Source organism: Anabrus simplex, chromosome 11 (assembly GCF_040414725.1).
Source record: "Anabrus simplex isolate iqAnaSimp1 chromosome 11, ASM4041472v1, whole genome shotgun sequence".
Taxonomy (NCBI): Eukaryota; Metazoa; Arthropoda; class Insecta; order Orthoptera; family Tettigoniidae; genus Anabrus; species Anabrus simplex.
Window position 1 is genome coordinate 14899062 of NC_090275.1, and position 11115 is coordinate 14910176.

An 11115-nucleotide genomic window follows, 5' to 3' on the forward strand; every position below is an offset into this window, starting at 1 on the left:
CGACCTGCGCGTCGTGATGAGGATGGAATGATGATGAAGACAACACATACACCCAGCCCCCGTGCCGTTGGAATTAACCAATTAAGGTTAAAATCCCCGACCCGGCCGGGAATCGAACCCGGGACCCTCTGAACAGAAGGCCAGTACGCTGACCGTCCAGCCAACGAGTCGGACGAGTATCAATAATGGAGGTCCATTTACCCAAGTAAATGATAATAAATGTACAATCAAGTTATTCATAATTAGTTCGGTCTTTAAGCTCAATGAGGAATTAAGGAAATAAACTCTCTCTCACCCTCACTGAGTTTACTGTTATACCTCTCTGCCTTTATTTTGATATATGCAATACTACGTATAACCGTATTCTTCGGTGTTTGCCTTGTGCAGATAATTCAGCTCCCTTCATGAAATTTGCTGTTATTTGTCGGACTGAAGGGAAACCACGCTGTACTGATGCACGCAAGCAAATATATTACATGTAGATATGGCTAAGTCAACGCAAATACACAAAGGCTAAGCATGCAAACCGTACCAAAGTCGTGACTACACAGAGTTAGGTTAAGTTACGTTGATAACAAAATTTCCTTCCATTTAAATTGAACTGATCTTTATAGAGGAGGTAATGTTGCTTTCCTTTTCGGATGAGTTCTTGCTGATTTTTTAGACAACTTGGAAACAATATTCTCTCACCCATGGGTAACTAATGTAGATATCGAGCTCGAATATTATTATTATTATTATTATTTCTTGTATGTATAGCTGTGAATTGTTGCATCCATTTAGTATTAGTACTACTATTATTTACGTAGTCGAATGATCGTATTATCTGTGAGGTTATGTCATGGAACACATGTTGTACAGAAAGATTGATATCAGTTTCGTTAATGTAAATATCTGTAAATTAATATTATGTAATTTATTCTTACATTTACAATTTGTAAGTTGAACAATAATTGTGAAACACACTGTAACTTCCAGAATGGTAATAAAGCACTAGAACGTTTGGGAATATTCTGTACACTATTTCTATGTATCACTCTGGAATATTCAAGAAGTTAGTTTTTTTCTGGAAATGTGGCCAGATATATATAAAGAGACGATCTTGATGGTGAAGTTAGTTATTGTTGAGTTACTAAAGTTGTGGTTTGAAAGTTATTGGAAGAGACGTGGCTGACATGCCGAGTTAAGGCAGTCTCCATGTTGAATTGATCGGTAGTCATCTGTATTCAACTGTGTTTCCAAGTGTAACCTCGGTGATATTCGGTGTCAGTTGTCAACTGTTTAAAGATGGCGGCTTTGTTGATGTTCTACAAGTGAAGTGTTTTTGTTTTGTGATTCTGTGATTAAGGTTATGTGTGTTTTAATTTGTGAATATGTAAATAAATGTATTCTACCAACTGACAGCATCCCGCGTGCGTCTGTGTGGATACGTTAAGTATTGCAATTAATAAAATTATGCGTTCGTCATTTAACACCAGCTACGTTTCAAATGCATTATCCGAACATGCCACAATTCTACTTACCTGGTATTATCCAAACAGATTTACAATCCCACAGAAATATGTTTTAATTATACTCGCAAATGTACCACTAGTGATTTTAACAAATACGTAATTCTCCCAAATCACGAAATAAATTATGGCTGCAGAGTGCCAACGTGCCAGATTAACCGTAACTGTAAGATGACGAATCGGCAAATAGGGTCCCTAAACTGTGTGGTTGGCGACACTGAATCAAACCCAACAGTTAGAAAATAAGTAAAAATCACTACCTTCAGTATTATCAGAGGAGAAAGAGTAGGGTTGTACCCTTAGTGTAGGCTTACGTGCCAGGGAGTTTAGCTATGGTCACTTCAAATCAAATCAAATCAAAATCTCTTTATTTGCAAATGAGGTGTTTACCTCGGTGGCAAATGGTACACTAAAATACATTATTGTCAAGCACTAAATATTAAATTAACAAGAGAATAAAATTTTCCTATAATACAATATTATATAATTTACGCTAACGATTTTTTCTATTAAACACACAGCTCATCCTTAATAAATTTACATTGTTTACAAAATTCTACTTATAATATCTCCTGTACTACATACAAATATAGTCATCTGATATACAGTATGTGGAATTACTTCAAATGATACTGTACAACTGGTATAAGATTAAAATTTACATTGCATTTATTTACTTTTTCTTTTCTTTACCCATTCTGGAACCTAAGTAGCATAACGACCTGCTGCGTTTTAACCAGATCTCCTTTTACCACCACTTTTCAGAGTTCCTGAAGGGCCTTCACAGCTACCGTAGCGGTCCCAGGGCCCTCGAAGTCCCCACTGTACTTCACCCCTACAGGCAGTCCCCTACTTTGGCTGTCCAAACTCCTTAGACCAGTGGATGGAATTAATTTATTTACACACATTTTTAATTTACAATAACCTGCACTGGTCGAATGCCCTCTAACACTTCATTTATTTTCTCTGTTGCTGTTTATTCTCTTTTTGAATATCTGTACAGATTTTGGAAAAGGATCAAACACTACCCCTGGTAAACTGTTCCACTCCTTCACGCCCTTCCCAATGAATGAAAATTTACCCCAATCGCTTCTGCTAAAATTCCTTCTAATTTTATATTTGTGGTCAGTCCTGCCGATATAATTATTTTCCAACTGAAGCCTCTCACCCCCGACCGGCAACCTCTGAGTTGTAGCGGAAAACTTGATTTTGTCCCTTGGGATTCTGAACAGTTATTTATCCAAATTATGCGTTGAGTGAAAGGACGGTACCTTATTTTAATGTTAGATATCCAAAAATTCTAACGGCAGGTTCACCATCAGATAAGAAAGAAAGGTCACAAAATGGTGGATAATTTCTGTTTGCTCGGAACAGACAACGACTGTAGCAGTCAAAACAAAAATCGCTGAAGGTTAGCACTTGGCAGGACGCACTTCAAGAGCTAGATAAGATCATAAGGTGCTCTGAAGTGTCGATGCACACCAAGGTCAGAAGACATTAGTATTTTCCATAGCTACATATGTTTATGAAATCTGCACCTTCAAATTCTGAAACAGAAAACATATTGATGTGTTTGAGCTATGGCACTGGCGAAGAATGTTACGGCCAAGAAGACAAACAAATGGGCAATTCAGAAAATCAATACAGATATTTCTCTTAAGGCATAAATTATTGCAAGCTGTCGTACTTGGGGCATACGCTGTGATGGAGTGATTACTTGTAAAAGTCGTTATTCTTGGAAAAGTGGAAGGAACTCGGAGAACGGGTGGCTGGCATTGAGATGGATTTTAGACTTAATAATAGATACAATGAACATGTCACTGCAAGAACTGAAAGGATTAATGGAAAACAGAAATATCTGGAGACACTCTGTCCATGCAGTCACCAGCAGTCGTCGTCGATTGAGAGCACCTAATATATAATACGCGTAAAGTGGACTTCTTTTTGGATGGGTGGGAAGATTTAACCACTACGCGTCAGCCTATGGCGTGGTCCTGCAATAGTTTGTTTCGTAACGCTTCTTTGTATTTCAGTTTTGACTAGAATTTATAACAACGCTTCTCAGCTGAAATAAATACTTTTCAATATCAATTTTATGGAAAGAAACATGTTTTTCAAACGTGCACTTATGTATCAAAATAACACCTTGGTCTACTTAGTGACCGCCGCCCAGTTGCAAGGCCTGCAGATTACGAGGTGACGAATCCTCTCGGCCGTTATTCTTGGCTCTCTACACCGGAATCGCCATCTCACCATCAGATAGTTCGTCAACTCTAATCGCGTAGGCTGAGTGGACTTCAACCCAGCCGTCAGATCAAGGTAACAGTACCTGACTTGGCCGGGAATCGAACCCGAGGCCTCCGGGTATGAAGTTATGTATCTGATATTAAGATTGTTGAGATTTCTTCATTTACGTAGTATGTACTTTTAGATCATTTTTAAAAACATTAGAATTTAGCCTGTACGGACTACGTGTTGACAAACAATCTCATTTTCAGTGTCTGGTAGGTCTCGTTCGTCTGCCAGCTTTGACACCCTGCCATTATCTCTTGAACCCATGAATTAGCGCTTTCTCTTGCTCTTCTGCTGAAGGCCCTCTCCGTCTATGGGTTCTGACTCCATCATAAAGCCATGATGACTTTTCCTGAAACTATCCGAAGACCTAGATGCGCCCCTTTAAACCACAATAATCGTGTAAACAAGAACTAGAAACGATCCCGGTCATTCATTTTATCCTCCGCGATGCCTATCTTTCGCAGATCTTTCTCACACTTTCAGGACCTTTTTAACTTGGATACCTTCGGATTCTGAAGAACATTCAAGATTGTCTACATGAGCCGCTCGTTATTCATACAGAAGATGAACAGACTTCTCTTTTTAATTGCTGTTGTTATTGGTTCTAGCTTGCTGTATAATTCATCGACCTTAATCGAACCTGCCCCTCAACCCATCTTTCCTAGTAGCCTGCGTTCTCTTTTAAGTAACTGGTCTATTTGTCCTTTTCGTTTCATGCACAGTGTCTCCGAAGCATACAAACCTTCAGACCTAACAAACGTGCTGTAGAGTCGTAGTTTGGCCCCCATACTCAGCATCTTCTTATTATACATGTTTTTAAACGTTTGGTATGTTTTGCTGGCGAGATGTAGTGTTTACTATGTCTTCTGGTATGGGCTAGAATAAATTTGTTACTTTCATTGATCTGTCTCAGTCTCATCCTTGGCTTTGGCAATATGAAAGTGACTGAGGTATCTTTTTTTTTTGCTAGGGGCTTTACGTCGCACCGACACAGATAGGTCTTATGGCGACGATATTGAGGTATCAGCGATGCCAGTAATGCCATTCCCTATGCAGCCAGTCACTGTTATGAATGGTGTGGAAATGTTGCTCATAGGGTCGGTTGGTGCGTGCATTTAAGTGGGTCTGGCAGGCTGATATGTAATAGCAACTTCTGGCCCGGTGAGGAAAGCAACGGGAAACTACATAACTCATTTCTCTAGTATGGATTTTCAGTGGTGCCTAGGCTATCTATGACAGCTGTTGAGGATCCAACCAGCCAAAACCAAACCTCATGGTGCAATATCCCCGAAGGGCCATGGCCTACCAAGCGACCGCTGCTCACCCCGAAGGCCTGCAGATTATGAGGTGTCCTGCGATGAGCACGACGAATCCTCTCGGCCGTCATTCTTAGCTTTCTAGACCGGATCAAACCAGCCTTCGGGCTGAATAGCCAACAACAGCCTGTTGGTACGCCAGTTCTAATTTACAGATTCGGATACTGGTCGCTTCTTGTTCTAGCACATTCTCTTGGATTACTTCACCCAGGTACTTATATGATTCGTCCGTCGGATGGGGGCGTTAAGCCATGAACAGACCCCTTGGCATTATTCGACAGGAGTACGCTTCATGGCGCCACGGGATTTCACTCTCTCCCTACCTCACCGCCACCACCACCACCACCACCACCAGCCAGGCGCGCAGGTCATCCATGGGAGTCAACCTGAAAGACCTGCACCAGATCTCTCCGGAGACTACATGATGATGCTGATGATAATAATAATAATAATAATAATAATAATAATAATAATAATAATGATATATTCTGTATGTATGTAGCCGTGCGGTTAGGGGCCCGCAGCTATGAGCTTGCATTCGGGAGACAGTGGGTTCGAATGTCGGCAACCCTGAATATGGTTTTCCGTGGTTTCGCATTTTTTTACAAGTTGCTTTACCGTCGCACCGACACAGATAGGTCTTACGCTGACGATAGGATAGGAAAGGCCTAGGAGTGGCAAGAAAGCGGTCGTGGCCTTAATTAAGGCACAGCCCCAGCATTTGCCTGGTGAGAAAATGGGAAACCACGGAAAACCATCTTCAGGGCTGCCGACAGTGAGGTTCGAACCCACTATCTCCCGAGTACTGGATATTGGACGCACTTAAGCGACTGCAACTAAGGAGCTCAGTGTTTCCCATTTTCACAGCAGACAAATGCTGGGATTGTACCCTAATTACGGCCACGGCCGCTTCCTCCCCACTCTTAAACCTTTCCTGTCCCATCGTCGCCATGAGACCTAACTGTGTCGGTGCGACGTGAAGCAACTTGTAAAAAAATTGTATGTATGTAAAATATTTAAAATAAGCTTTAGCGTGAATCAGTGTCTTGTAATATTCCTTACCAAGACTTCAGCTAATGCTGCCTTAGAATGAAACCATAGCCCATAATCGTTGCTGATGAATCATCTTCCTTGATCAGGAAAATCGCTCGCGCGTGGCCCGCCCTAATCTGACGCACCTCTCAGAACTGTGTACCTTGGTAGATATCTTATCATGTTAAGAAACTACTCTCGGAATATCTTATCACAGTGCTGTGACTTCAACAGTGCGGAGATGACGGCTCTAACACCTTCCGCCAGCCCTTTTCGACAAGAGGAGGAACCGGAGTTTTCTAGAGTAAGAACTAAATCTTCAACAAATCCCTTCGACGATTTTGATAGCTCAGAGGACGTATCGCAGAGGACGTTTGAAACGGTGGCTGTCATCAACGATGTTGGTGAACCTCGCGGCGAGCCGAAGTACCGGCGTGAAAATAGTGTTAGATCGTACAAGAACCCTCTCAAGGAGATGGTTGATCCAGATGAAGTCGTCGTCGAGAGTTCTGAACAGAAAGTTGAGGAACAGCGGTGTGTCGAAAACAAGGAGCATGCGGGTATTTACCTAGAGGTGCCAAGGAAGGAAGGGTATTATCCTTCTGAAGCTTCATCAAGAGTGGGAGATGATGGTGTTAGTTTGTCGATAGACTCCATCCTGGATGAGGACAGGGAGGGAAGGTCGGAGCCGGTGACGAGGTGTGCTGTTAAAGAGAAGTTCTACTGTTTCTACGAGAACACGGTGTTCCTGTTGATGGTGTTTCCAGTGATAGTGATCGTGTTGTTCGAAGTGCTGTTCGCTGTGCTCACCTGCTGTTGCTGCTGTATTAAGAGGGAGGATATGGAGTACCGCCAGTTCAGGTTAACCTACAACATGAATGGCTTCAGGACCTGGTGCTCGAGGTTCAGTGATTACAAACCAGCGCCACGTTCTCAAATAGTCTAGCGAGAGAAACTAAGAACGAGTGTTGTGTTCAGTACGTGCATGATTTATTGGGGCCGATGACCTTAGCTGTTAGGCCCCTTTAAACAACAAGCATCATCATCATAATTTATTACGTTCTGTTTCAAGTAAAAGTTGAACTTTAATATACAAAGTAGTATTTTCAAACAAATTCATGTTCAATATCCTGATTTTTAGGTTGTAATAGGTTAGAATGCAAACTACTTTGGCTAGTAGGAAGCGTCTTCTAGCCCGCTCTTTCATAATGTGACGAGAGTAACATAGCTTGTAGGGGTTCTAATAGGCCGAGCCCCTAATGCTTATGCAAGTCTCATAGCAGAACTGTTGTCCGTAACATAACTTCTAGGTGCTCTAATAGGCTGAGCCCCTAATGTTTACGCAAATCTCATAGCAGGACTGTGTCCGTAACATAACTTATAGTTGCACTAATAGGCCGAGCCCCTAATTTTACGCAAATCTCATAGCAGGACTGTTGTCCGTAACATAACTTCTCGAGGTTCCAATAGGCCGAGGCCCTAATGTTTACGCAAATCTCATAGCAGGACTGTTATCCGTAACATAACTTCTAGGTGTTCTAAGAGGCCAAGCTCCTAATATTTATGCAAATCTCATAGCAGGACTGTTATTCGTAACATAACTTCTAGGTGTTCTAAGAGGCCGAGCTCCTAATGTTTATGCAAATCTCATAGCAGAGCTGTTGTACGTAACATAACTTCTAGGGGTTCTAATGAGCAGAGCCCCTAATGTTTATGTAAGCATCGTAGCAGAGCTGGTGTATGTAACATGGCTTCTACGAGTTCTAACAGGCCGAGCCCCTAATGTTTATGCAAACCTCATAGCAGAACTGTTGTCCGGTCTAGAGGATACTTTGTTACTCGCTTCAGTAGATGTGCATTCCAACCTATAAATGCTTTACCATCCAGGCTCTAAAGCCATTACATGACTACGCTCTAGCTTAGCATTCATTTTAGAAAACAAATTTAGTTTATTAGCAATAGTCATAGATTCAGCAGATGCGTAAACTGTCATTAATGCAGTTCCACTAACAGCATTGCCGTTTACTTATATTAACCAGATGAATCTGGAGTGTTGCTTGGCTCGAAAATACTACTACTACTACTACTACTACTACTACTACTACAATGTTTCATCCTTCCGTGAACGGGAGGGCGGGCCTCTTAGAAGGTGACACCGTCTCTCAGGCCGGGAGACTTGTTACGGTGGAGGAGATGTTCGGAGAACCATGGGCTGCACTAGGAACTGTCCAGGTTTGCGGCTTAGTGCAGGAGAATGGAATGCCACGGAAAACGATTCTTAGGAGGTGAGGTCCAGCCCTGTCCCGTCTCCCGAATACAGAGGCGTAGAACCTCGGTAGAGCCGTGACCACGCCTCCTCTGCTCGGTTGGCCGGTCGGAGTGCAGAACTGTTGGAGCGCGGATCAGCCGTGGCCACTTGTGCGCCGAGACCCACTCTACATCCACCGACGATGAAAATATACATGTGTGTGTACAATATGAGGGACAAGGATGAAGCATGTTTGATTGTGTTCATGTGCGTATTCACAGATTCTGTACCTTCACGCTAAGTGATTTAGGTGATGTAATTATAACTGAAATGCTGACAGCATACGCATCAGGGGAATCTATGGCTGTTGCTAATAAACTGGGTTGATTTTCGAAAAGGCGAGTTAAATTATGGCGTGGTTATGAGAGACGGTGCTTAAATCTGCGATTTCAGAACATAAGATGCTGGTTATCTCAGTAATATGATAATAATGTATGTCCGACCTACATCCGTTTGAGAGGGGTGGGATATTATACAGATATCCACCATTTCCCAAAGATTTACTTACTGTGTGTCATTCTGTTTAAATTAAATAAACACAAAATCTGCCAATCTGTTTTTCAAGACATTTGCCATTATTAAATTATAGAGATCTAGAAATTCCCTGCATTTGGTTTTAAATCACTGAATTAAACAGGAGATGAGAAATAATAATATTTTTTTTTTACATTTCGAGAACAGCGCTTCTCAGCCGGAGACTTGAGTTGCAGACCACAGATATAACGCTGTAGAATACAAAGTTATGTGAAGTAAACTCTTTAACATCCGCGACAAGCGCAAAAACTGAAAAATTTTGCCTGTTAACATTAATATGTTTTTGGGGTGGCAGGGGGGGGGGGGTTGTCTACGTGGCTTATTAGCGTCTTCAATTTGTAACCATGGCAACCAGTGTTGGTCTATGTATACAGCACTAGGTCAGTAGCGACATCTTCTCACTGTGCGCTTTCTTCATGTAACTAAGAGCTTGTATCAATTGAACCCCGTTCTACGCCACATTCCACAATTAAAATCATTTAAGTGGGTGGAAAACGAACCCAGGGCGTTGGAATAAGAGATAACAGGCACGCTATCTCTAAACCACATCACTAGATAATAATAATAGTAATAATAATAATAATACCGAGCTCGATAGCTGCAGTCGCTTAAGTGCGGCCAGTATCCAGTAATCGGGAGATAGTGGGTTCGAGCTCCACTGTCGGCAGCCCTGAAGATGGTTTTCCGTGGTTTCCCATTTCCACACCAGGCAAATGCTGGGGCTGTACCTTAATTAAGGCCACGGCCACTTCCTTTCCATTCCTAGGCCTTTCCTATCCCACCATCGCCATAAGACATATCTGTGTCGGTGCAACGTAAAGCAAATAGCATAATAATAATAATAATAATAATAATAATAATAATAATAATAATAATAATAATAATAATAATAATAATAATAATAATAATAATACAGAGGCTCCTGTTCGGGCTAGGCCCTCTGCATGAGGTACTGGTCCTCTGCCCCAGCTGTATACCGCCGACTCAAATGTCTCACGCTCCAGGACACTCCCTTGAGGCGGTAGAGGTGGGATCCCTCACTGAGTCCGGGGGAAAACCAACCCTGGAAGATAAACAGATTAAGAAAGAAAGAAAGAAATAATAATGTCCGGTTATGTGGTGTAGTGGTTAGTGTAATTACCTGCCACCCCTGTACGCCCGGGTTCGATTCCAGGTGCTTCCACGAAATTTGAAAAGTTATACGAGTGCTGGAACGGGGTTCATTCAGCCTCGGGAAGGCGACTGAGTACATGGGTGTTCAAATCCCACCTCAGCCATCCTTGAAGTCGCTTCCCGTAGTTTCCCACTTCTCCTCCAGGTAAATGCCGGGATGGTACATAACTTAAGGCCACGGGCGCTTCCTTCCCCGTTTCTTCCCCATCCCTTACAATCTTCCCTTCCCTCACAAGACCACTATTTAGGATAGCAAATGAAACTCAGTGAGGGATCCCACCTCTACCACCTCAATGGCAGTGACCTGGAACGTGAGACATTGGGTCGGGGGGTTCAACCGGGGAGGAGGACCAGTACCTCGCCCAGGCAGCTTCACCTGCTATGCTGAACAGAGGCCTTGTTGGGGGATGGGAAGATCGGAAGGGATAGAAGGGAAGGGAAGGAAGCGCCCCTGGCCTTAAGTTAGGTACCATCCCGACATTTGCCTGGAGGAGAAAACCACTTCGAGGATGGCTGAGGTGGGAATCGAACCCACCCCTACTCAGAAGACCTTCCGAGGCTGAGTTGTCTCTGTTCCAACCCTCGTACCACTGGAGAAAATATACGAATGCTTATATACTTAACTGAAATTTTTAAATTAATTTATTTTACGCCCGCACCTACGGGAATTCTGTGCAACTTCTGTTTTAGTACTGTACCACTTCGAAGCTTCAGTAGTATTTTGCTAGACTGCCTTAATTTACTTCTGTGGCTGCCAGTTCTCACTTTCAATTCTAACTCCTTGTATGGAATCCAAAGGCTTCTGAAGAAGCTAACAGGTTGTTTTGAGACCTCAGTTAAGTGTCTACCACATCGTATCGGCGTGTTTAGTCGATTGTGCTGTTATATGTTCAATGTCAGAAATACTGTATGAGTTGGTTTCATATCTTTCTTGTAGATAGTTGTC